A 27767-nucleotide genomic window follows, 5' to 3' on the forward strand; every position below is an offset into this window, starting at 1 on the left:
TCCGCCACACCATCTGAGAAGATGTAACCATGTAACAAAGAAAATTATATACGCCCCAAAAAATACCACATGCGAATGTAAATGCCAAGAGCAGTGTGGAGAAATGCTGACCCTTTTCGTGGGCCCCTCCTCTGGGCATCGTGGGTTGATGACAAGCATATTTGACCACTAACCATTTTGTTTTACAGCACTGCAGGGAGAGGTTGGGTCCACTGCGCCTGCTTTCCCTGGTCTTTGAGGGCAGGAGGCAGAGAGTGCCCTCTCCTTCACTTCCGCCTCAAAAGCTCCCTTCAGAGGCCACCTTCTCTACAGACCCTCCCTGAGCCCCAGGGTGGGAGCACGGAGAGATTTTACCCATCTCACAAGCTACTTACACTTTCTCCCTTATATTGCAGTTATTCACATGTGCCCTATAAATCTTGCCTCTTTAAAACCTCAAGAGTGTATTGGACTTTAAATTTTCAAGGGGCAGGGACTTCTAAAGAGTTCATCCAGTTCCCCTCCCACCTTGGTCTCTGCACTATTCACACGTGTTAATTATTCGGTACATGTGCACGTGTCTGTGTCGTCTACATTTGACAATCCTGGAACACAGGAGCTGCTCGATTAAAACATGCTTTTAGTGCATCGATTGTAAAGGATCAAACAGGACACATAAGGGGGAAGTAAGCATTAGGAGCTCTTCCTGGCCTTCAGTCTCTTTGACCTTGCCCAACAATAGAAGAGCCATGACAAGACAGTATAGGACACGGCTGTGATTTATGGACAAAAGTCTGTGGGACTTAGGGAAAGTTTTTTTTTTTTTAAGATTTTTATTTATTTGAGAGAGAGAGAGAGAGGTAATGAGAGAGAGAGAGAGAGAGCACAAGTAGGGGGAAGGGTGGGGAGAGGGAGAATCACACTCCCTACTGAGCAGGGAGCCCCGATGCGGGGCTGGGTCCCAGGACTCCTGGGATCATGACCCGAGCCGAAGGCAGAGGCTTAACTGACTGAGCCACCCAGGCGCCGCTAGAGAGTTTTTTTAAGCCTATACAGGCTAAGTCAGAAAACGTAAAGAAGATTAATCGTTTCTACTGCATAAAACATAAAAATAAAACTCTTCCGTACATTTAAAAAACTCATAAATGCAATTAAGGCAAACAGCAAGCCAGGAAAAACTGGCCGATGTATTAACAAAGGGTTACTATCCTTAATGTTTGAAGAGGTTTCTACATCAGCAAGAAAAAGACAACTATTACAAAAAAATTAAAGAAAGGATATAGTCAAAAAGAAAAATATACATGGGTAATGAACAGTGAAAAAAGCCCTTCAATCTCATTAGCAATCATATATAGTCATAGTAAAAGCACAGTAAAACCATCATTTTTCTTTTATCAAATTGGCAAAGTATTTTTATTGAAATAATTTGCAATTTTGGCAAGACTAGGAAGACTGAAAATTGATGTTTAAAGTTGCATGTCAGGGCGCCTGGGTGGCTCAGTCAGTTAAGCGTCTGCCTTCAGTTCGGGTCATGACCCCAGAGTCTTGGGATCAAGTCCTGCATCGGGCGGGCTCCTTGCTCAGCGGGGAGCCTGCTTCTCCCTCTCTACCTGCCACTCCCCCTGCTTGTGCTCTCTCTCTCTCTCTCATAAATAAATAAATACAATCTTTAAAAAAAAAGAAAATAAAGTTGCATGTCAAAAACCTTTAAAATGGGCATGCTCTGTGACCTGGCATTTCAACATCCCCTAATTTCTGCCAAAGAAAATATTGCTAAGATTTATACAAAGATGCCTCAGAAGTATTGATTTTAATAGCAGAAAATTGGGATTAATGTCCAGCAATAGGGATTAATTTAAATTAAATAGATCATAGCACCCCTTGAATGCAACCATTTCAAATAGCCATTTTCAAATGCTCATATGAAATAATAATGAATAAAGTGGGAACATATTCATGACATCTAGTTAATTTACAAAATCAATTTATCTAGCAAATGTAGAGTCATTTTTTCCCTCATCACATACATATTCCATAAATATAAACATCCGTAAAAGCACCCTAGAAGGATTTACCACCACAAATTTTAGGATTCTGTGATTTTTCTTTTTCAGATCCGTTTTGTGTTTTTAAACTTTCTACATGAACATTATTTTCCATTCAGGGCAAAAAAACCAAAAACAAAACAAAAAACCATTATTTCTTGTAAGTAGCGTGGAAGTTGCCCCTGAAATATAGATGGGAACGCGAGCTCTAGCTGTTTCCCTTGAAAACATCTCCAGGCCCCACAGGCACACATTGACAAGGGCCTGTTCTCTCCTGAGAATAGAGTGGGGGTGGGAGGAATTTGGGTGAATGTTTGTACTTGCAACTCGTCCTGCAGGAAATCTCTAAGACTGTGGGGATAGGTGCTTCTCGTGCCCTCGGGTTGGTGCATGGACTCCAGGTTCTCTGTTCTTCGCTCTCCATCATGCAGAGAGATCTGTGAGTGGGGGGCTTCGGAATCTAAACGTCACTCCAACCCTGTTGGGAGCATCTCCGTTTCATGGGCACGTGATTCACTTTCTTTGCTTTGTTTCGTCCCCGCAGAAATAAGGGGATGATTCAGTTCGTTCTGTGCACTGCACATGGGTGTGGAGGTTAAGCGAATTACAGCACCCGCAGCAGAGTGCAAACGAGACGGGTGGGGGAGTCCGAGCAGGAGAGGGAAAAAGGGTTACTTCTTTTCTCCTTTATTTAGCTCCCGGTTTTATGAGGATACACAAAAATCACACAAAGAAATCTGATGGGAAAAGTCTCTAAAACTAAAAAGTAACATAAACCGATGGTTCAGCCTCCGTGAACCCCTAGGACTCTATTTCCAAATATAATTCCTATATAAAACTATCCCATGCCACTTTGGGGACCACTAAAACCAGTGAATATTATAGGACAAAAAAAAAAAAAAAGAAGAAGGGAAATGGTTTAAGATATATGGATGTTCAGATGCTTGCATCAAATATTAAAGCCTGTCAGTTCACAGTGGAGAATACCCACCTGGCCACAGGTATAAGCAAAAACGTTTCCTTTGACTGCAAAGTATTTTTTTCTCATTTTATTATTCCTAGTGTCAAAGCATAGGAAATGTCTTAAAGTGCACAAGTGGTTTTAGCTGACTTTTTATGAGGTTTCTTTTGGCTACAGGAAGCTTTGAATGACATAAATGAGCTCTGCATGGATGCTTCTAGAAAGTTTATGATTCATCCAGAGGTTCCCAGAGTGGTCATCTCCACATCACACCGCATGGGACCCATGACCCATGACAATGAAGTCAAAGGAGACTGTAATTCTCTATCAACCTTCATCAGGCTTGACACTTGGAAATGCCACAGAAAACAATAAATTCAGTGACACATCTGATGGGTGGCTTCTCCGTGTCGGCAGCCACACCTGCTAGGGACCAGGGCTATCGCTGTGTGTTCAAGCCCTTGACCTGCTGCAGTTTATAGCTGGGGGTAAGCATGGAGCCAAGGAGGGGACATTTATGTAATGGGCTTCTGGGCATTTCTGTTCTTATTTCACTCTCGGACAAGCTGATGAAGGCAATGGTTTTCAACAACCTATCTGATCAAAATACTGAATTTAACTGAATTATCTCTAGAAATGCTAAAGGACAGTTTAATAATCATACAAAGCCTCCCAGCTCTCTCTCTAAACATGGTTCACCTGTCCTGCCTGTCCTCGGCTGTCCCCTGAATCTCTGTCCTCCTTGTCCTCTTCACGCTCCCCAGATTTCCCCCCAGCTCAGTCAGCTCTGGCGTTTCTCTCTCTCATTTTACTAATTCTTTCCCAATGGCTTTTTCCTTCTTCCTACTTCTGCTCTCTGTTCTCCCTATAAGTCAAATCAGCCTACTCTGGCCCTACTCATTTTCCTCCTTTACCCTAACCCCGCAACAAAAGGCCCAGAATCTACCAGGAAACGCAGAATTCTCCCTCTTGGGTGTGAAAACAGAGTATTAGACACAGTTAACTCCCTTGACAGATGAGACCTCAGAGACTAAGGTTAAATAACTTCCCCAAGACCACACCACCCTCAAGTAGCAGAACCAATCTTCAAAATTCCTCATCCCAAAGTTTGGGCTGTTCCCAAAGTACAAGGGGAGGCCCTCGGGGAGGCCTCTGGGTGGATGAGGAACAGACTTACGTCATATGTACCCACAATCAATCCTCTCAGGGTGGTGGATGTGTTTCCAGGCCCAGGACAGGAAACGGCCCTTCTCCCAGGAAGCTCCCTGTGGCGTGTGTTTCCAGAGAATGTCACCATCTCATTCTCAGAGGCCTGTTCTGTGCAGCATGGGGGTGGGGGTGGGGGTGGGGGGGCCTGTGAACGGCTCCCCCTGGAGCTGTGTGAGGCGGGGCCTTGGCGGTACAGTTTCTATATTTCTCATGATGCTTTTTTGGAGGTCTTTAGGGGAAGAACTGTGACATCTCCTCTTGGAGTGTTTCCCAGCCCTGCTGAGGTTCAAAGCCCTCATCTGTTCCGGGGGGGCTTTAGCTTCTGGTTTCTCCTGCCACTTCTCACTGACGGACACTTTCAGGAGGGGACCGATAACCTAAGCTTAAGACTCAGGTTCTTTGCACTTGGACATGTCAACAACTCTGGCAGATGGAAATATTTCAAAGCCTCTGAGAAAAGGGTATCCCAAATGTATTTGCAAATACGTGGTCATATACTCTGGAAGTTACTGTTACATAAAATTCAGAAACAGCCACTTTTAGATAAGAACCTATGAGACACTTTGGGGAGTATGGAGTGGGGGAGGGAAAGAGAAAGAAGGAAGGAAACTTCAGGGTTTCTGTAGAAACAGTTCAAGGGTATGGGGATCTTCTCCCCCCTTGCTCCCTCTTGGGTAGGTCTCCCCCATTTTGCTGGGCCCATCAGAGTCAGAACTCCACTTTCCCATGGCCAGAGTTCCCCACAGGTCCTAACACCCCCCTCATTACCCACCCCCACTCCCACCGGGAAGCTGGTGACCAATGCCAAGTTCAAGATAGGGAGAAAAGCTGTCTTCATCTGTGGACCGAGGGTCACTTTAAATGAGTGAAACTCTGTGTGCTTAGGGCTTGAATAAGCCTGAACCTCCTAATCTATTTTTAGTACCCATCTTTGATCTGTTTTTACCACAGTGACCAATCAACAGACAATTGACTCACAAGAGCCAGAATGGAAGGTAAGCTGAAGAAGTCTTCTAGAAAGCAATGCTGCCTAAAACAACACCATTTCTCATGGCTCTGAAGGCTATCATCTGCCGGCGAGCTTCCCAGGTGAAGTTGGTGCCACGGAAGCAACAAGAAGGGAGTTATGGGGTTTGTTCCCCTCCATACTGAATCAATAAAAGTAACAAACCTTGGGACGCCTGGGTGGCTCAGTCAGTTAAGCTTCTGCCCTCAGCTCAGGTCATGATCCTGGGGTCCTGGGATCGAGTCCCGCATCGGGCTCCTTGCTCAGTGGGGAGTCTGCATCTCCCTTGGCTGCTTCCCCTGCTCCTGCTCTGTCTGTCAAATAAATAAATAAAATCTTAAAAAAAAAAAGGTAACAAACATTGTGTGATTACAATAAAAATGTATATTTGGTCTTTGGCACCAGTTCCCCACGTGGAGCTCCTAAATCCCTTGGAATATCCTGGAGGCTCTTCTGTTCTAATTAGGCTTCTCGTGACTGCCCTCTGGGAAGCTTCAAGGTGGGGGCTTATCTTCAGAAAGACCAAGCCATGATGAGAAGGCTGGACCTCCATGGAGGGAGAGGGGTTAGGGATTGAGTTCAACCACCAGTGGCCAATGGCTTAATCAGTCATGACTGTCTAGTGAAATCTTAAAATCCCAAACAATGGGTTTGGAGAGCTGCCGGGTTGGCGAACACATCACGGTGCCAGGAGAGTGGGGTGCCCAGGGAGAGCATGGAACGTCCCCGTCCCTCCCCCATACCTTGCCCCCTGCATCTCTTCCATTTGGCTGTTCCTGAGTTGAATCCCTTATGGTAAACCAGATGCAGTAAGCCAAGTGTTTGCCTGAGTTTTGTGAGTCTTTCTAGTGAATTATCAAACCTGAAGAGGGGGTTGTGAGAAGCCCAAGTTTATAGCCAGTTGGTCAGAAGTACCAGAGACAAATGGGGATGTGGCTGGCATCTGAAGTGGGGACAGTCTTGTGGGACCGAGCCCTTAAACCCGTGGGGTCTGCACCAGTTCCGGGGAGTGTCAGAATGGAGCTGAATTGTATGACACCCAGTCGTTGTCCAGAGAGTTGAATTGGTTGATGTGGAGAAAAAAACACAAAAAACCAAAAAACGCCCTCACTTGGTGTCAGAAGTGGTATGAGTGAAAACTTGTTACAAGTGTTCTTTTTTAAGGACCGAGAATTCCGGAACACTGAAAAAAATAGCACTAGGGGTGAGCGTGGGACAAAGGAGGGACATTTAAATAATAAACTTTTGGCTGTTTTCTGTTCTTTCACTCTTGGGCAAGCTGATTGAAAAAATGGTTTTAAGCAGCCTATTCGATAAAACCATTTGTCGATTTGAGTTTTGGGGGTGTTGCTTCGTTTCGTTAAGATAAATGAAAGCTGGCTGATGGCAGAGCTGCAGGGCCATCCTTGCAGTGTTGTGCCTGGCCCGCCAGCGGTGGGGACGACTCCGCAGGCTGGGATCCAGAAGCGACCTGCTGGCCCTCGCGGTGCCGCTGGACAAACAGCTGGGCTGGAAACAACACACCGAAGGAATGTTCTCTCGGCCTGGCCCAGGGAGGCCGCGCATCTGTCCCGGCTTGTTGACCTACTTTCTGCAGCCAGCATAGGAGCCGGGTCCAGCAGAGACTGAGGCCATAAATCAATGATACGTGCGTAACGTTCGACATTCTTCGCATAGTTCATGCTACATAAAATTAACATTACATTTACAGTCTGTTTCTTAGACTCGAAGTGTGTTCACTAGGCAAAGATGAGCAGATGACATATTCTGTAAACACAGTTGAAGAATTTTAAGAGCCCGAAATAAGAATTTAGACATTCAGTGAATAAGGCCCCACGGGTGTGGGGTTTGAAGAAGCCTGAACTTCAGAGTTCGTGTTAGTATCTGTCTTTGATCTGCTTTCCGCTAATGACCCATCGACAGACATTTGAGGGACTACTTGAAAAGCCCTTTACGTGTAATACACTGTGCTGAAGTCATTGTCTCATGTCCTATTCGTGTTCAGAAGAAATCCCTTCATCAATGTATGTGGATTTTAGCAATTTTGAATCTATTAAAATGTGGAACAGAATGAGACCCAAAGTACGGAGTATAGAGCTGAGTAGAGTCTTTCTAAAAACTCAGTTGCCAGGGCGCCTGGCTGGCTCAGTCGGTTAAGCATCTGGTTTTGGCTCAGGTCAGGATCCCAGGGTCCCGGGTTCGAGTCCCGCATCGGGCTCCCTGCTCAGCGGGGAGTCTGCTTCCCCCTCTGCCTCCACCCCTCCCCCTGCCACTCATGTTCTCTCTCACTCTCTCTCTCTCAAATAAATAAAATCTTAAAAATAAATAAAAATAAAAAGTCAATTGCCAATACACTAACGTGATGTGTCCAAGCTGTTATCTTCCTAGAAATGGTCTACCAAACTCTGTCTTCGGAGAAACCCTCCAGTGTCCCCTCCCCCCGAAGGGCGTCTACTGAGCAGTAGCACGAGAAGAGTATCAACTGCTTCGAAGCCCCAGTTGTTTTTCCCAGGGAGTACATGTTGTTGTTATCAAATGTCTATATGTTGTGAAATTTTTACAGCTTCTCAAAAGCTCTTCGTTAAGAGAAATGTGCTCCAGCAAGCAGAGCAAGCAACAGCCACACACACACACACACACACACACGCACACACACTTAAAAAATTCAGAACATTCATGCCTGTGTCAACATGATTTCAGATAAGCACCAACCCCAGAACCCAAACATGGTGCTGGCAGAGCCAGTAAGTAAAGAAAACCACGGTGTCTGCCGGCCCTCACTCAGCCGCCTCCAACGGGACTGTGTTTTACTGCATTCGTATTCTATCGTCAACCCCATCCTATCTGTGTGTACTTGGGCGTTTCACTAGCAAGTACAGTTTTGTAATTTTTAGAAGAAAAAATCTCTTTCCTTAATTACAAGACTGTGGATGTCAGAAATTTAATTAAGGTATTAAAGATCTATGATATGTAGTTTTTATTTATTTATTTTTCCCCCAAGGAAGTAATTCTTTTTTTTTTTTTTAAAGATTTTTATTTATTTATTTGACAGAGACAGAGAGAGAGGGAACACAAGCTGGGGGAGTGTGAGAGGGAGAAGCAGGCTTCCCGCCGAGCAGGGAGCCCGATGCTGGGACTCGATCCCAGGACCCTGGGATCATGACCTGAGCCGAAGGCAGCCGCCTAACCCACTGAGCCACCCAGGCGCCCCTATGATATGTAGTTTTTAAAAATCACATTGAAAGGACACGATGATTCATCTTCGGCTACCACGAGGACTACACCCCGACACACACAAGAACTACAAAGCAGGTGTTTCGGCCACAGTTGGTATCACAGCTCAGATAGACGTCTCAGTCTTAGCGGAGCTGATGGATCAAAGCTCTTTAGGCTGATTCGGATACCAGACTGCTGCGATTCAGTGACCAGCCTTTTAGTAAATATTATTTAAAAACATTCCAGTCTATCATTCATGAAACATCTAAGTGAATTTTTCTGTCAGGTTTGGTACCAATTTTTAGAAACTAAAAAAAGTGAATAAATCAAAAGGAATCTATCCCTAGAGAGAGAAAGAGAACATTTTTAGACAAACTTTTCCCTTGCATTTGCTTCCATGAGAGCACCCAAAGACTGTGAATTGGCTTCAGAGTGAAACACTGTGCTCATTCCCTTTCTTGGGAACGTGTCTGGGCTGTTTGTCCAAGGGCGGCCAGGGACACCTCCTTGTATGAGGCCGAGGCATCGGGGTGTTTGGCCAAGAGCTGTGAGAGATGTGGGGCCAGAGCACAGAGAAACCCGAGGGCCTGAGCGGCAATGAGTCAGAGGTAGGTGTGCCGTGGAAGCTGCGAGCGGGGGAATACCAAGGGCTGAGCGAGACAAGAAGGCTGCATGGAAAGTGGGTAGAGGTGAAGTCCTGAACTAAGACTCGGTCAAAGGATGAGGCCTCTGTTCATTTTCTTTCCTCCCCTCAATTCTGAACTTTCCACAGATGCATCCTCTCTTGTTTTCTAGGTTTCTTCAAAAATTCCCCCTTTTTTAAGATCAGGGTTATATCCCTTTGCACCACAAAGTGCTCCCTGCAGACTCGAGCCACAGCTCCTCCCCTCTTGGACTTAGGCTATTAACCATCTGTGCAGCTCATTGAGGACTTCATCTTCTGCTGTCTTTGACCTTCAGAATTGTTGTTTCAATGTGTCTTGAGCTCCCCGAAGTGAGGCCTGATCCATAGTGTGCATGGCTAGACCAGGCATGCTCTTTCCAGAAGTCAGGCTTGCTCACCCCCTGATGGGGCCACTGGCCTGTGGTTTATTAGATTTTTCCTTAATAAGGACAGGGTCACCTCCAGAGCCTGAGGCAAGTGTTGAGTCCTCCGGGGCAAGTGCCCCGAGTGCAGCCTTGTTGGGGTACGGGCCTAAGTTCTCGGTGGTGTGCTCTCACTACTTCTCTTACCGTTTTGCTCTTCAATTGTCTTCTACCCATGTTTGTGCTACCTTTTCTAGATTAGAGGACATTATCCCCTCTTTCTGAAACCTGCAAATGCTATATTCTTATTGTACCTGAATACATGGTTGAGATTCAATCTTTGGCTTTCTTGACCCACTTCTTACAATTCTATGTGGGCCTTTGTTACTCAACCTTTACTGTTTACCCTTTCCATTCATGGATCATGTGATTTTCAGATCAGATTAACAGAAGAGCACCTCAGTGGCCACTTTGGCACTTCAGTCTGCTCACATCAGTGCCGTTCAGTAGGGACACTATTGGCATGGAGGGAACTATTCTAGGCTCCTCCGATTAAAGGAGTTTAGCACTCCTGGCCTTCCACCACTGAGAACCGGCATCACCAGGGATTACAATAAGCAAAAATGTCCCCACAAATTTCCAAATGGCTCCTAGTTGAGTCACACTGCTTTTGATGGTGCCTTCCCACCCCTCACTCCAAAAACACACATTTTCTCCCTAAATGGGATTGTTTGTGCCTCTATCAATACGCTGTTTCTTTTTTGAAAGCTTGTCATATTTTAAAGTCGTTCTTCCTTTTAAAGTTTTTTTTTTTTTTTGGCCTTGGAATGAGTCACACATTATTTTGTTTTGTTTTACTTATTATTACGGGAAATGTCAAACATACACAAATAGAGGTACATAATGAACCCCCGTGAATGTATCACCTCGTTTGAACAATTACCAGTGCATAGACATTCCTGTTTTTTCTATACACCCACCTACCAGGGAGACCTCCTCCCTGCTGCCGTTAGATCATTTTGAAGCAAATCATTCAAAATTCATCATTCATTGTATGTATCTTTTTGATAAACTTTTTGATATCTTTTTGCTTTTTTTTTTTTTTTTTTGAGTCAACAAGATTAAGGAGGAACATTTGCTTAATTCTCCAGGACTCCACCCTTCCCTATCACCCCTACAACCCTTCTGCCCTGCCAAACATAAACCCAGGGCTGTAGCCACCTTCCTTGCTTCCTCTATTTTCTGACACAAGAATGCCAAGACAAGAATTGGTCACGTGCTCTGTTTTTAGCAGCTGTTGGTGTCATGCAAGGCTTACGGCTGCCTATTTCATCTGTGCTAGTTTGGTGATCTGTAGTCGGCAACGGACATCCGCCTCCTCTCTCGGGTAAAGCGAACGTAGTTTAACAGCATCCAAACACCGCTTCTATTTCTGCCTCTCTTTGTATTCCCTGGAAAGCTCTCTGCCAGGCTGGGAACGCTGAGCCCATGATTTGACCAGCCTTCCTGTTTTGTTCCTTGCCTGTCCCGCTAATTTAGAAAAGGTGTGTCCTTCCGAGGTCCTCAAATGACAGTCCTCATTCTAGCATTTAATGAAACCAAAAAGATGGCTTTTCAGTTGTGTTTATAAAATATTTTGAAAATGAGGGGAATATAAGTCAAGTCTGTTAACGGTGGAGTGCTACTGTTCACCAGAACATTGGGATGATTAGTTCTGTCATGTATGGTTCTTAAATGACTAGGACAGCGTGTCCAGCTTTCTTCCTCCATACCCTTGTGGGATGCGTTTGCTGACCATTTGATTACTTAGTGCTTAGAATGGATTAACCTTGCTGACTCTGGGGGCAGCTCTTTGAAAACAAATTGATGAACCTTAATCTGGAGCAATCATAAGTGCCAAACCATTGACACCGAGGCCCCTGGACTCTCCAGTTTATGTGGGGAGCCATGACCTTGACCTGGATGCAGCTTTTCAGCCAGTCTCTCACTGAATCATGGCTCTTCTTTTGGGTTTTTTTCCCCAGATGTAGCTCCCTTCCAACTTCTTGCCTCTAGATGGGTGCTAAAAAGAGTATAGGTCTGTATTAGGAACAGTTTGAAGGATTACTGTATACCTGGACTGCTAGCATGTGCAGCAGAAGAAAGGGGATGTTAAGTGCTCATATCGAACACTCTGTAAGAACGTGTAGATTGTTATATTTCATTTGCAAGTGCCCGATTGTTTAGAACAGGCTTGTCAGAATACTTTCCTAAGTTCTCCTAGAGAGACATAAGTTTGACTGCTTTATCTTCCTTTGTGCTTTATCACTAACCCTAGGTCAGAGGGCACGGTGGTATTATTATTTTTATAATTATTGGCATTGGCCAAACACTGAGCATGATTTAAGTAACTTGCCTAAAATCAAACAGTTCACTAGCAAGGAGTCTGGAGCCCAGGTCTGCTAGAATAAAGAGTACTTTGCCAAACTTGTCCACTCAGTCTATCTGCTTTTGCCAAAGTCATAGTCTAAAATAATTCAGGCCAGCGTGACCATTTAAATGCCATCAGCAAGTGAGCAAGTATCCTCATGAGCTATGGTGTGGAAGCACCTGGAGGTGGAAAGGATCCTCAGCCTTGCCTATTTCCCCAAGTTGTGGCCACTAAAAGTGTAAAGCTACGTGAAAGTTCTTTGTAAGCTGTGAAGTCCTACCAGACGAAGATACGGATGATGATACTAATGGCACTTGACATCTGTGGAATATTTTCAGCAAACCAGTCATTGAGCTGAATTCTTTATGCATCATGTCATTTACTCCTCTTTTTAGACTATAAAGACTACTCTGGACCAGTCTCACTGCAAATCATTAATGTTTACTAGAAAAACACAAAAGGGGGGCGCCTGGGTGGCACAGCAGTTAAGCATCTGCCTTCGGCTCAGGGAGTGATCCCGGCGTTATGGGATCGAGCCCCACATCAGGCTCCTCTGCTATGAGCCTGCTTCTTCCTCTCCCACTCCCCCTGCTTGTGTTCCCTCTCTCACTGGCTGTCTCTATCTCTGTCAAATAAATAAATAAAATCTTTAAAAAAAAAACACACAAAAGGAATGAGAAAACCCAATGGACACCCCAAATAAATCAGGCGTTTCACCATAACTTTCTTTGGCATTCATAATTCATCACTTAACAAGGGGTTTCTAAGCATCTAAATACATATATATATATATACCCTAAAGTATGTCAGTGATTTAGAAACAAGAGCAAGGCTTACCTTCGTCACAATCATCACTGGAATAATTCTCCATGGCCATCCCGGGGGTCAGAGTTCCTTAGGTGGTGGCCTCTTCTCACTCTTACTCTTCAAAATAACAGAAGGAGAAGACTTTGAAAGCAGTTAATGTGAACCAAAGCTAAGAGAGATAATCAGAGCCTGAGAAAAGGAAACACCAACTTCTTTAAGACCTTACTTCCTTTTTATAGACCAAAAACCAGTCTTTTCATGTTGGCTTGTCAAGACATAAGCAGCAATGCAGTTCCTAAATGTCTAACAAAAGGGAAATAACTTAATAAACCATAGTACAGCCATACAATGGAATATTAAGAGCCAATTAAAATGATTTTTCAATGAGGAAAATTACAGTATGAAGAAACCCTCAAAATAAAATGGTAAATGATGGAACTCAGGATATATAATATTTGTATGATACGTCCACAGGCTGTTTTACACACACACACACACGCACACACACACACACACACACACACAACATGATATGTCCACAGGCTGTTTTACACACACACACACACACACACACACACACACAACATTCAAATGTTAACAGAGGTTAACTTTCGATGTTGAAGTTATTTGTTTACAAAAATTTTAACTCTTGTACTTTCCCTTATTTTCTCAATATTCTAAAATGAACATTTATCATTTTTAGAGTAAGACAGATGGATGACAATAGTAAAGGAGTGATAGATTGTGGCTTACACGTAGACAAGAGTTTCTGAAGACTACAGTTTCCAAAAGTCAGTATGCGGTTTTAATAGTCCTGTTTAATTGTGACTAGAAATACGATCTTCCTACGTTGCTTCCCCTTACTCTAGGTACTTTCTAGCAGATTCCTACTTGCACTACATGGTTCCGATCTTCCCAGCGTGTACAGAATTTCCCAGGAGTACATGCCGAATGTTGGGCAAATGGCTTTCAGATGCCCGGGGCTCAGCCTAGCTAACGGGATCCTGCCGTGCAGGAAGCGTCCTTCTAATTGAAAGGAGATTATTGAAATTTGCCTAAAGCTCTCAACATGCTACTTGAAAGTTCTGCTAAACAGAACCAAACCGAGAAAAACCTCTAGGCACTAAATTTGGCAAAAATAGGAGTAAGATGCATTTTTATGAGCAGGTATTCAAATAAATGTTGAAAAGAAAGACATTTATTAATTGGAGGTAAACTCCTGAAAACCACTTAAAATGTAAATATGGGACGTGATTATAATGCAGAGGTATTCATTTCTCCCTTAGAAAAGGATTTTTTTAACTTAATCAGAAAAACACTTGGCGCTACAGAGCTGCCTCCCTGGGGCTCAAGGCAGGACCGTGTGCCTGTTTGCTGTCAGACCCCTTCCTTCCTTCCCCTGCTCCTTTCCTGCCTCTCCCTATCTGCTCTTTCAGGAAACATTTCTCAGGGTCCTTACCCTCTGGCTGGCTGTAGCTTTGATTTGACCAATGGAAGCTTCTGGAAGATTGGCGTGGGGAGAAAGGGAGAAGCCATGGTACTTTCCTCCCTCTCTCTCTTCCTCCGGTGGTGTCTTTGGCTATAGCTTTTTCTCCTCTGTGGGACGGGCTTCTGCCAGGTGATGTGAAATCTTGGGACCCATGAACCCTCTCTGCCCTCTCAGCTTTAGTAACTTCCAGCTGTTGCTACTCTGTTTGGCTTCTCTACTCTTTCATCACTTATGTATTGAATTCCTTCTATTAAATTCCCTCCAAAATACTCAAATTGGTTTCTGCTTTTCATACTAGACTCTGGCAATACAACTGGTTGTAATTTAGGATCATGTTGGGAAATGCACCCGGGCTCAAGGGAACATATATGTAAGGGAGGTCAAGTAATGACATTTCAAAGACCCACTACACCATCAGATATGTTGTCACAATGAAGTGGGTGAAATGCGGGGCCGCAGGAAGTGGGGTTCGTTTGTGCAAAGAGATTTAGAGAGAATTTAAAGTATGTGTCAATAGAAAAATAAAAGTTGGCTCTCTTAATAATCCTGGTTTGAGGGCTGATAATGGGTGAATTGTTTATTATCATGGGGAGAAGCCATTTCTTAGGAAGGAGCGAGGGAGCGTCAAATAATACCTGTTCTCTTAAGGAGAAGCATTCTGGGAACATCCAAATTTAAGAAAACCCGAATAAAGCCTCGATATAGGAGAACGTCTCCCATGGCTGTACTAAGCATGATTGGGTAACAGAGTGTATTTAATTTTTTAAAAACCACTCTGGGATAATTACTAGCTGCTTTTTAAATTTTAAAATTCTCAACTCTGTATTTATTAAGTCAGGCCCATAATTTGTGAAATCAAAGAATTACCAGTTGCTATAGTTTTGTCAGCACCGGGAAATTCTTATGATAGAGGCAAGAATAGAATAGTTACTAACTGTGCCCCATAAAGAAAGAAGCAAACAAGGTGCATTCGGTATGTACTGAGTACCTAAGAGAGAAAATCTTGCTTGAATGGATGCACGCACGCCTGAAATCATTAGTCAGCAGCAACAAGCAATTCATTCGGTCTGGACTTAATGGTATCTTTAAAGCAAGGTTTCGAAGAATGATGAGTCATTGTGCAGGCAAGAGCACGATGGGATTTCAGGAAGAGCCAGAAGGTAGAATGGAGAGAGCGAGCAGCAGCCCGGTGAGCCAGGAGTAGGGAGTGTAGTGGGCCAAAGCTGGCGTTGTAGGTCACATTAAGCAGTTTTGACTTCCTTTTCTGAATGGAAGGGCATGGAAGGCTTTGGGTTGAGGAATGATGAGATTAGAACTGTGCTTTGCAAGTTCCTTGCATGTACGAGTTCGATACATATTTGTGAAATTAAATTTCTGGAAGATGATAATGAAACAGCAGCTAAAAATTCTCCTGAGTATAATTCCTCTTCAGGTTAGGAGCATTTTCTTGCCAGGTGTGGTTAACACCTATTGTTGGTTTCCTAGCAACCATACATCCTTTCGGTGGAGAAGACAGAAGGGTCAATTGAATATCTCCATTTAGAATCACTCAAAGGACAATGTATCTCCAAGGAGACACTTGCCTCATTTGTTCCCTCAACTTCCAGGGAATACAAGTTGGTCAGAAGGGATGGTGGAGGGGTGGGGTGGGGTGGGATTGTGCTTCTGCAGGAGGGTTGGGGAGTGCAGGATGGGGGAAGCAATGCAGCCCTCTCCTACCACACATGCTTGCATCAGAATAAGGTTTTCACAGAAAACTTCAGGACAAAGGAATTTGCAGAGAGAAGCTCAGATGATATGGGAGGTATGAAGCTGTCAGATGGGCTTCAAGGGTGAGATCTGGGTGAAAAAGGACAAAGATAGGAGTGAAGGGTAGGGGCGCCTGGGAGGCTCAGTCGTTGAGCGTCTGCCTTCAGCTCAGGGTGTGATCCTGGCGTTCTGGGATCGAGCCCCGCGTCGGGCTCCTCCACTGGGAGCCTACTTCTTCCTCTCCCACTCCCCCTGCTTGTGTTCCCTCTCTCACTGGCTGTCTCTCTCTCTGTCAAATGAATAAATAAAATCTTTAAAAAAAAAGAAAAAAAGAAGGAGTGAAGGGTTGAGACCTCACCAAGACACTGAATATCTTTTTAGTAATCCTTAGATCAGTCCTGAAGGGAGCTGTTTTTTTATCACGTCCAATTGATAGATGAGCAAACAGAGACCCATAGCAGTTAAGTGTCTTGACCAAACTAGCCAGACTGGGGCCTCGTCATTCCAAGGACAAGGGGCACGAGCAAAGAACTCATCCACCCACTGTGGTCACTGTGGCCACCTGGTGCTAAGTCTACTCTCTGCTGATATTCCTTGACTTCTCCTTGGCATCTTCCCCTTTCCCACTTCCTCTCAAAAACATTGCATGGTTCCTGTCTCCACTTGCCCCACTTCACCTCCTATCCCTCCAGCTCCTCCTTGTAGGCGTCCTTGACGGGCATCTCTTCCTGGCCATGCCTTCCTTCCTCTAAGAGGTGGTACCAAGCTCCGTGCCCAGCCTCTTCTCTCCTCTCACTACAAACCCTCTGCAGTAATTTGTCTACTGGCCTGATTTCAGCCTCCACTCACACAGAACTGATGACCTGTAAACGTAGGTTTCTTCAAACAGTTCAGCTGCCTCCAGTCCCGTACCTCTCAACAGGCATGTGGATATTCCATAATCATTTCAAATACCAAAGCAGAACCCATCGTTCCTACTCCGAAGTCCCCATCAGATTCAACATTCTGTTATGAGTTCCTCATAGGGGATAATGTGTTTCAGAGACAGGGCCACTGTATCTCTAGGCTTCCTTTCAGATCTCAACAATCCAAGTCGACAATGACAGAACGAACACTATATCACAACCTGAACTTAACGCCAACATGCCTTCTCCAAAAGGGAAAACAAATCTCGATCTGTAATGTTCTTGACTCTATCAGGTGAGAAGAGGAGCGGATGAGGAAGAGGAAGGAGGGAAAGGAGACCCTCGTAGAACTGGGTCAGCACCCGCCTGGAATGAAGTCGGTTGTCTAGTAACAGTGCCCTCTCCTCACCTCCCCCTAGATATCAATCTGTGATATTCCACTCCTCCCTCCCTTCTTGCAGGGTTGCTCTCAACATTTATTTCAAGCGGATTCTACGTATATAAAACTGGAAGGGAGGCGATGCGTATATCATATTCTTTTTTTTTTTTTAAAGATTTTATTTATTTATTTGACAGAGACAGAAACAGCCAGTGAGAGAGGGAACACAAGCAGGGGGAGCGGGAAAGGAAGAAGCAGGCCCATAGCAGAAGAGCCTGATGTGGGGCTCGATCCCAGAACGCCGGGATCATGCCCTGAGCCGAAGGCAGGCACCCAACCACTGTGCCACCCAGGCGCCCCCGTATATCATATTCTTAATGCTTACACAGCTGAATATAGAATTTGCAGATCATAGAGAAATGCACAATTCTTCAAATGAAAATGCTTCTTTTGGCCATTATTTATTGAACAAATATTTATTGAATGTGTCTGCAATGTGCCTGACATTCTGCAAAGTACTGAGTTGAAAGATCTTCCACAGGAAGTTTTGAAAACTGAAATGAGTCCCTTGTGTCCAAGAAGGACTAAGAATTGGTGGAGAGATCACATATTAAAATTCTAACTTTAAGAACAATTGTGGGGGGATGCCTGTGTGGCTCAGTCAGTTAAGCCTCTGCCTTCAGCTCAGGTCATGATCCCAGGGTCCTGGGATCAAGCCCCATGTCAGGCTCCCTGCTCAGCGGGGAGCCTGCTTCTCCCTCTCCCTCTGCCACTCCCCCTGCTTGTGCTCTCTCGTTCTGTCAAATAAATAAATTAAAATCTTAAAAAAAAAAAAAGAACAATTGTGGGTTGCTGGACATAATATCAATATATTAAAAATCCAATTGCATTACTGTATTCTAGTAAAACATCTGAAAAACGCCATTTATAACAGCAACAAAACCACAAGTTACCTAGGAATTAAACTAACAAAAGATGTGTAAGACTCAGTGTGGAGAAAACTATAAAGCTGGGAAAAAAATATTTTAAGAAATTGAAACAAATGGAAGACATACACTATACGTGTGGTTGAGAAGACATCAAATCCTCAAGAAGGCAATTCTCTCTACAGCACTCTGTGAATCCAATAGAATTTAGATGAAAAAATCCCAATTGGTATTTTGTGGATCCGTATAAGCTGATTCTAATACAGATAAATAAAGGGTCAAAAACAGCCACGGCAATTTTAAATACAAAGAACACGGCAGGAGATGTTAGGATTTCTTATAATGCTACCGGAATTATGGAAGTGTGCCATTGGTGCAGAAATGGAAAGTGCAGACCAGCAGAATAGAATGGGGACCCCGAGACAGACTTATGCATGAAGGAGTCTTGATACACAACAGAGATAGAATTACCTATTAGTGGGGCAAGGTGAATGGTTTAGTAAATGGCACTGGGAAAACTGGCTCTCCATGGGGGAAAAAAATTAATTATATCACCATCTCACGTCATAAGTAAAAATCTATTGCAGAGAGCTTAAATAATAAGGCTAAAACTTTGATAGCCTAAAGGAATATAGGTGAAAATATCTTTATAAGTTTGGGGGAGGGAATAACTTCGTAAGACTCAAAAACACAAAGTAAAGAGTAATATGTTTGTTAAAGGAAATTTTCAGAAAAGGTAAAATCATACAGATAGGAAATCAATACATATTAAAGATTTTATTTATTTCATTATTAATGAGGGAACTAGGCAGATGTTACAACTGTTAAAATGAGAAAGTAGAAAACCACAAATTTATAAGGAATAAATACATGTTGAAATAAATTTCCACAGGCAGGTTGGAGGAGAGGGATTAAGGGGGCCGGGCAGGAGGAGTCAATCGAACCACCACCAGACAGAATTTATTTTCATGTCCGGGGACAAGAATTATTTTGCGTTGCTATCAGTACTTGCAACTTAAAAGTTGTAAAATAGCTCAAAACAGTGAGCAACTAAAATCCAACACCCTGAAAAAATGTGCTCTAAACAATGAATGATTTTCTATTGAGAACACCCAGCAATCTTTCACGCTTATTCCAAATTTCTTACATATTCGACTACATTAAAAAAAAAAAAAAAAAACCTTTGGGGCACTTTGGAGGCTCAGTCGGTTAAGCATCTGGCTTTGGCTCAGGTCATGATCTCAGGGTCCTGGGATTGAGCCCCACATCAAGGAGTTTGCTTCTCCCTCTGCCCCTCCCCCTCAACTCGTGCACGCACATGCTCTCACTCTCTCTCTCAAGTAAATAAATAAAATCTTTAAAAAACAAAACAAAACAAAAAAACCTTTGGCTTATCAAAAGACATAATAAATTAAGTAAAATAATAAGCCAGACTAGAAGAAGCTGTTTGTGATGCCTATATTTAACAAAGGATTATCCAAAACATGTAAAGAATTTCTACAGATCAATGAAGAAACATAAAAGCACCAGTAGAAAATGGGCAAATGATATGAACAGGCAATTCAGGAAAGAGAAATACAAGAGAAACAGAAGGACAAATACATGCAAAGATCCTTAACCTTACCAGTAATCCGAGAAATGCACATTAAAACCACAGTGAGATAACACTTCACATTTGCTAGATTGGAAAAAAATTAAGCAGGCTGACAACTACAAACGTTCAGGACCACATGGAGCTATGGAAACAAACTACCATGAGAATGTAAATTGGTACAACTCGGGTGCCTGGCTGGCTCAGTTGGAGGAACACATGGCTCTTGATCTTGGGGGCTTGAGTTCAAGCCCCACATTGGGCATAAAGATTGCTTAAATAAATAAAGAAATACACTTTTAAATAAATAAATAGGTACAACCACTAAAGCAACTGAATTATTACTTGTAAAATTAAAGATGTATAGGGCCACCTGCGCGGCTCAGTTGGTTAATCGTCTGACTCTTGATCTCAGCTCAGATCTTGATCTCAGAGTTTTGAGTTCAAGCCCCACATTGGGCTCCACATTGGGCTCCACACGGAGTGGAGCCTACTTAAAAAAAAAAAAAAAATTGAAGCTGTGTATGCCCTCAAACCAAGTAATTTATTTCCTGGGATTTTTTTCTCCACATGCACAAGAAAATAGAAGAAGACTATTTTGACAGCATGGCCTATAATAGCAAAATATTGGAAACCACTGAAATGGCCAACAACAGAATTTTAAAAATCATGATTTATACAAAGCAGTGCTATATAGCCATTAAGATGAAGGAATCAGAGCTACATTTGTCAACATGGATAAAGTCCCCAAACATAATGTTGGGAGAAAAAACAAGTTGCAGAACAATGCATATGTATGCTATCATCCCTATCAAATCTTAAAACACACATAGAAATGATTTTTAAAAATGTGTGTAAGATGGCAGTAATGTCTGGGGTAGGATGAGGATGGGACCGGGAGGGCCACAAAGGGCTTCAGTCGAGGCTGTGCTGCTTTATTTCTTAGGTTGAGACACTGGATATACAGTGTTAGCTATATTTTCCTCTAAATTTTTGTATGTCTTAAGTAGGTGATAGTTTTTTTTTCTCTGTGTACTTGGATTATACTTGGTATAAGTAGATTTCAGCCCCAAAGCCAAATCAAAGTTCCTTTTCCTCTTTTCACTTCTTTCAGAAATGGACTTCCTGCTTCCCCCCAGGCCAGGTTTTGGCTCTTAAGGAAACCCAAGAAGTGGGCTATAGGTAGATTCCTTCCCTTTAAGGAGCCCTGGCCCTGACAACAGCTGGTACGCTTGTCGTCAGGAATGTCTGTCCTCTAGAAGATGGACTGGACTCCCTTGCCAGCAGCCAGGTGTGAGAAGTCTAGAAAGAAACAAAACAGCACTCTTCCCTGAAGGAAAGCCCTTTCCTCTGGCCCTACTGGGCTTGAAGCAAAGCAAGATGGAGTGGGGACCCAGGCGAGGGAGAAACTTCAGGATAGGGGATCCTGTCCAATACTGTGAAGGCCAGCTCTAATCTTTCCCTGGCCAGTGTTAGCCTTGCAGGGCATGTGAACAAAAGCAGGTCAGGAAGGTAAAATCCCACAGCAAAAATATGTAAGTCAAGGACCAACCAAACATATCAAGAAGACAGAATAATCAGGAATTTATATGTAGCTGGAGTAGACATTTATCCTGTGCAGAATCCTCACCCACTTCTCATTTTGAAGGATTCTCTACCTCCCCCTATAGAAGCTGAAAATACCTCACTGTCATTTTCCCAGCCTTGTGGTCCGCAAGGCAAGTCATGTGACCCAGGCTCTGCCAACGGACATACCTTTGCCTCCCTCCATTTAGGAGCTAGTGACACGGAAAAGCAGAGACCATGGAATTTCTCCAGCAGTCTGGGGTCTCGCGCAAGACGGAGTTCCTGGGACAGCATTTTGGCTCTGTCGGTCGTGTTCCAGTGACTGGGAGCTGCTCAAGGCACTGGAGAGCAGCACCCATAGCTTTGCAGAAATAGTGTGATATTTGCAACTTCCTCACGTGGCTCCTGTGGCTTGCTGTGCAGCTGGGTAGCCCTGAGCCCAGTGTTTCAGGTTTCCCAATGGGCCAAAGTCAATTTCTGTTGCTTGTAGTTTAGAATCCTGATGGCTATGCCTAGCAATACGCCTTGAAATTGATGAAGTAAAAAAGGATCAGAATCACATGAGGAGGGGCGCCTGGGTGGCACAGCGGTTAAGCATCTGCCTTCGGCTCAGGGCGTGATCCCGGTGATCTGGGATCGAGCCCCACATCAGGCTCTTCTGCTATGAGCCTGCTTCTTCCTCTCCCACTCCCCCTGCTTGTGTTCCCTCTCTGGCTGGCTGTCTCTATCTCTGTCAAATAAATAAAATCTTTAAAAAAAAAAAAAAAGAATCACATGAGGAAACTGACAATTGCTGTGATCAGAATGGGAATTTAAAAGCTATTCTTTCAGAAACTGATGGATCAGGGAGACAAAACATCAAGAAAGATTCAGTAGGTTTGAACAAGGTGATTTTATTTATTTATTTTAAAAGATTTTATTTATTTATCTGAGAGGGACAGAGAGTGAGTGAGAGAGGGACAGAATAGGGAGAAGGGGGAAGGAGAAACAGACTCCCCACTGAGCAGGGAGCCTGATGTGGGGCTCCATCCCAGGACTCTGGGATCATGACCCAAACCAAAGGCAGATGCTTAACTGGCTGAGCCACCCAGGCACCCCGGACAAGACGATTTCTAAAGGTGGTCTAGGGGTGCCTAGCTGGCTCAGTCAGTGAAGCACATGGCTCTTGATCTTGGAGTTGTGAGTTCGAGCCCCATGTTGGGTGTAGAGATTACTTAAAAGAATAAAATATTAAAAATAAAATAAAATCAAACATGATCTAATAGACATGGATATAAATAGAGCCTGATAGCTAATAAAGGTAGACTTACACCAGGCAACATACATGTAATGAGCAAATGCTATGTGCCAGGCACTGTTCCAGGCACGGGGGAGATACCTCAGTGAACTAAACAAAACCTCTACCCCAGCATGGTCCATTCTCCCTGCCCTTCAGCCCCTTGCTCCCAGGAGCCACAGTGAGTCCCTCCTCTGTCATGTGGTCACATTCTGCTTGCTCTGCAGCTTGGCCTTACCAAAGCATCTCCTCAGCAAAAGCAAGCTTCTTCCTGTAAGGAATTCTTATACCACTGCTAAGAGGTCAAAATTGTCTTTATCTTGTTACATAGAAAATTGATTTTATGATACTTTCATCTAGTGGAGGTGATGAAAATATTCTGGAATTAGCTAGTGGTGATAGTCACACAACCTTGTGAATATCCTAAAACCCACTGAACTGTACAATTTTAGAGGGTCAACTTTATGGTCTGTGAATTACATCTTGATTAAGAATAAAGATTCAGCAATTGGCCCAGCACCTATCACGCAATAAGTGCTCAATAAATGTCAGGCACTATCTAGCTATCGTCTATCCATCTACCATCTCTTTCTATCATTTATCCTTAAAAACAGAAAAGACCCTTGGGAGATTGCATAATTTTCTAGAATCTTCTCTCATTCACCACTATCGTGAAAGTCTGTAGGGACTGTAGAGCTGATAACATTCTGTGGGTCTCATACGCACCATTCTGATTTTGGTTTGGATGTTGTATATTGGGAAGCAGAGGAGGCCTACTTCTTTTCCATTAAGCCTCTCAGGGGTTGATGGCCACCTCCCAGATTGTTTGTGAATGAGAGACAGGACAGCTTCAGTTTATATCATCAACCTCTCCTAATGCACAATGCCAAAGCTAGGGTGAACATTTAGAGCTCCTGTAGTTAGATGTGTTATTTGTGATTCTGATACAGAGGTCTCTTAAAAAGATCTGCTGCTTGATATTTCATTAGGTGCCTTTATATCTCCCTCCCCCCCTTATATATGCTTATGTATGGTGTTTATCTTCTTAAGATTAATGAAGAGAAAGCTTTAAAAAAGTTACCAAGGGGCGACTGGGTGGCTCAGTTGGTTAAGCATCCAACTCTTGGTTTCGGCTCCGGTCATGAACCCAGGGCCATGAGATCAAGCCCCGAGTCAGGCTCCGTGCTCAACGTGGGGTCTACTGGAGATTCCCTCTCCCTCTCCCCTCCCCCCTGCTCCTCTCCCTGCTTGTGCTCTCTCTCTAAAATAAGTAAAAATTTTTTTTAAAGTTACCAAAACATTATTAAAAAAAGAACCAGACTGATATATGAGAACCTCATTGCACTTAAACTGTGCATTTAATTTTTATCTGGAATGGTAATCTGAAATACAAATAAGTTAATGGCTGATGCATATTTTTTAAATTGTAAGAATTATAAAGTTACTTTCTCTCTTTGCAAAATAACCAAGAGGGGACAAAAGCTAAATTATAAGCCCATATAATTTACATTTCTCCAGGTTTGCCACTTGGTGAGTAGCAATAAAATAACTTGATAATAGTGAGAGAACTGAAAAACACAAGAGGATATTCGATATGACACTATTTATAGAAAACAAGCCTCCATTATAAATTTAAAAGTATTTTATAAAATAGCCAACTGGTAAACCCACTCCACAAATCACCTTTGACTATAGACTTCAAGGTCATAAAAAAAAGTGAGGCTTTCTGTTTACCTTTAAGTTTGATACACAAGATGTTATAAAGAAGACAATTTGGGGGGCGGTTCTTTTTTTTTTTTTTTTTGAATATATAAAATTGCCCCAACTACCTCCTTAAAGAAGAACAGAGAAAAATTATTTATTTCATTTGGCAACAATACAGTTTCTCTCTTCCAAAGAACTCAAAGTATTTGTACAAATATTCACTGATAGCCTTGTAGAGATGGAGGAAAAGGGGGGAGGATGGAGAAGGAGGAAGGGCGGAGAAGGGGGGCAGGGTGGAGAAGCAGAGGAGGGGGGAGAAGGGAGGAGAGTGGAGAAGGGGGAGGGTGGAGAAGTGGGGAAGGTGGGGAAAGGGGAGGGTGGAGTAGTGGGGGAGGGTGAAGAGGTGGGGGAGGGTGGACAAGGTGGAGGGTGGAGAAGGTGGAGGGTGGAGACCTAGGAGAGGGTAGAGACCTGGGAGAGGGTGGAGAAGGGGGGGAGGGTGGAAAGGGGAGATGAGGAAGAAGAGAGAAGGAGAAGGAGGTGCCTGCAGGGTCATTTTGGTAAAAACGAGAAAGTAATTTTCCTATTTTTCTCAATTCCCAGGATGTCCACACCTGTGTCAACTCGCCACTAAGTCAGCTGTGAACTATGTTCTCCACCTAATACCTGCCGTACAATGCGAGCAACTATGCTCTATAAAGTTGTTCTTGCACAGTTGTGTCTGTCTCAGCAGAGAAAACGTGTAAATATTTGCAAAAGCCGGCCTGTTATCTCAGGGAGTCCAAGATTGTTTCAAAGTGGCTTCAATTCAGTTTAATGAGTCATTATTGAGCCTCACGTAAGTTCTGGGCCTTCTGGGGATTTGATGGTGGGTATATTTAGGCAGGGCTTCTCAGACGGTGCTCCTGGGGCTGGTAACGTGTGCAGCACCTGGGAATTCTTAAGAAATGCAAATTCCAGCGCCCCACCCCGTGGCTACAAGATCCGACACAGAAACCCTGGGATTCTGGTCCGGCCTCTGCGTTTAGTAAGTCCCTGTGTACTTAGCGCTGCGAACCATTAACGTTGTGTTAGTAGGTGGCTCTCCCTGCAATGAAGTTCAGTTAACTATCAGATGAACGGATGGATGACAAAACAAACAACAACAACACCATGAACGGCCCCTTACGGAGTTTGGGGCAGCACAAAACACGAGCCTGATTGTCAGAACGGGAGGAAACAGCTCCGTGTCCGCCTCTCTTGGCTTGCTGTGCTCCCAGCCTGGCTCTTGATTTCTTTTGTTCGGTTCATTTGTTTGTTAACGACTGTTCACTTCCGTTTGTGGGAAAAACAAAACAACAGCAAAATAAAGACACGAACACCATCAGACAAAAGCAGAAGCATGGGCGAATTGGTGATGTCCTGGCAGCAAGCCTGGTTCTGCGGGACTCCTTGGACCAAGCGCGAGGAGCGGCTGGCGTGTTGTTGGTGCGGCGCACCGAACTCACTGTGGCGCGGTCCCCCTGCCCTGGTGTGCGGGGAGGACAGCCACCTCTCTTCTCCCTCTTTCTGGAAGAGGCTGGCAGAGCTTAGCTCAGTTGTTTTAGTGCAATCAGAGCTCGCCCGGGGACACAAAACTTCCTCCACAAAACTTTTTTTTTTTTTTTTTTTTTAATAAAGGAAACACTTTTGTGTCTTCTAAGCTGCCGCTGGCCTCCCGCCTGGCTCCCTGCAGCCCCTTCTTCCCACGATCTGACTCAGCGTCTACAGGGGCTTGTTTGGCATTCAAAACCCTCAGCCGGTTGGCCCGGCCTCGAGCGACACAGCCGCGGTGAGAGCCTCTTTCAGAGAATCTCAAGGGAATCTCGACTGCGGGAGCCCCGGAGAGTCCCGCTGCCCCCGACGCTGGAGCCACCTAACAGATGAGGACTCGGGTTGCGTAATGTGACTTTTGTCACAGTGGAGCGCACTTGAGAATTTCACTTCCTGTTTTAAGTGTTTGGAAATGAAATCTGCTGAGATTTCATTTCAAAAGAGCAGCGCAAACCTCGCGAAGAAACTTTCTCGGCAACTGGAAAAGCGAATGGGAGCAAAATCGTAGTCAGCGCCTACCCACAGCCGGTTAAATAGGAATTTGAGCAGCCAGTGAATTCGGGTAGTTAGGTGCTGACGGTGTGCGCACCTCGCTGGGCGTTCTGCGCACCGGGGTGGGGGGGGAGAACGGGGAGGGAGCGGGAGTTTTCCCTGGCCGGGATTGCTAATGAACGCTCAGACAGCCATGGTTTTGCAGGGGGGCGGAGAGCCCGGGAAGGACAGGGAAGGCTTGATGGAGAATGATGGAGAACTGGGCGCTGAGGTGTGGAGGGAGCGAGGTGTGCGGGCAGCCACGGATATGGGAGGTTTAAAAGGCTGTGGGGAGGGACACCTGGGTGGCTCAGTTGGTTAAGCCTCTGCCTTCGGCTCAGGTCATGATCCCAGGGTCCTGGGATTGAGTCCCCCAGGGGGCTCTCTGCTCAGCGGGGAGCCTGCTTCTTCCCGTCTCCCTCCCCCAGCTTGTGCTCTCTCTTCCAAATAAATAAATAAAATATTTATAAATAAATAAATAGCTGTGGGGAGTTGGGCTTCGGGGCTTTGGGACAAGTAAAAGAAACATGCACTTCACTCCAGAGGGAGGTGTGGAAGGTGTTTCCTCAGGGAGGAGGGGATGAGCCTGTCCAGTCTGACAAACATCGCTCTGTGGGAAAGAAGGCAGCGGCCTCAGGGAGGCTGCGGGGATGGCAGGGCCTCCCCAGGTCGGGGCTCTTCCCCCTGCTCCAGAGTTCCCTGGCAGAAGCCAGGTCACAGCCCCTGTGGACCTGGAGGCGCAGCCAGAAACAGAATATGGCATGCCAGAAAGTTCTTTCAGGTATTAGATACTGTCTTACAATTCATGCAGATATTTGCATTTTGCTTCATCAAATTGGTGCTCCAGGAAGCTGAGCCATGTTTTTGCCCTGTGGCCTAGGGTGAGTCCCCTGCATCCTCCGGAGTCACCCATCCTCCGAGGGGGGAAGGGACCTGCACAGTGCTGGCCTCTCTGTTGACATCCCTTTGCACAACACTGGAGCAGCGGTGCCAGGCTCGTTGCTCCGAGCGGCAAGCATATTTGCACAAATAATCTTTCTGTGTCATGTAGACAATGGCTTCCCTTGTCCTGAGCGAAGGGATTTCCTGAATGGGACTTCATTAAATTAATTCTATTCATTCTCTTCGAATACTTTTCCTCCCCTCACTCTGATACTCCGTTAATTGGCTTTACAGATCCATAGCTGGCTAGTGGGCGGTTGTTGAGGACCAGGGTTGACTCTCCAGTGGGAGGTCTGTAGCTTCAGCTCAGGCAGAGTCTCTGTATCCTGGGTCCGACTTTTCTGAGACAGAGAGTAATACGGTAACATGAACTGGGCCCTTCCTGGGTGCCAGACACTACCCTGGGGTGCGTTACTTTGTTTCTTCTTTGCAACAGGTCCGCGCTGGATGCTGTTATGATTATTTTTCCCGTTTTATA

General features: G+C 44.5%; 1 long non-coding RNA gene across 3 annotated transcripts in view; it reads right to left on the reverse strand.

Annotated features, from left to right (window-relative positions):
• The window catches only part of LOC123000867 (uncharacterized), a 49312-nt gene that overhangs the window by 19416 nt on the left and 2129 nt on the right, over positions 1–27767 (reverse strand). The window contains exons 2-5 of one of the 3 annotated variants that reach the window (XR_008959718.1): positions 21454–21788; positions 18244–18296; positions 12690–12776; positions 5366–5514 (exon numbers count right to left, since the gene is read on the reverse strand). This is a non-coding gene — a long non-coding RNA (uncharacterized LOC123000867). Of the gene's footprint in view, positions 1–2699; positions 5515–12689; positions 12777–18243; positions 18297–21453; positions 21789–27767 lie in introns of those variants that run through there. The other 2 variants (XR_008959717.1, XR_006409212.3) reach the window with 2 other exon arrangements.

This window comes from Ursus arctos, unplaced genomic scaffold (genome assembly GCF_023065955.2).
Source record: "Ursus arctos isolate Adak ecotype North America unplaced genomic scaffold, UrsArc2.0 scaffold_17, whole genome shotgun sequence".
NCBI lineage: Eukaryota > Metazoa > Chordata > Mammalia > Carnivora > Ursidae > Ursus > Ursus arctos.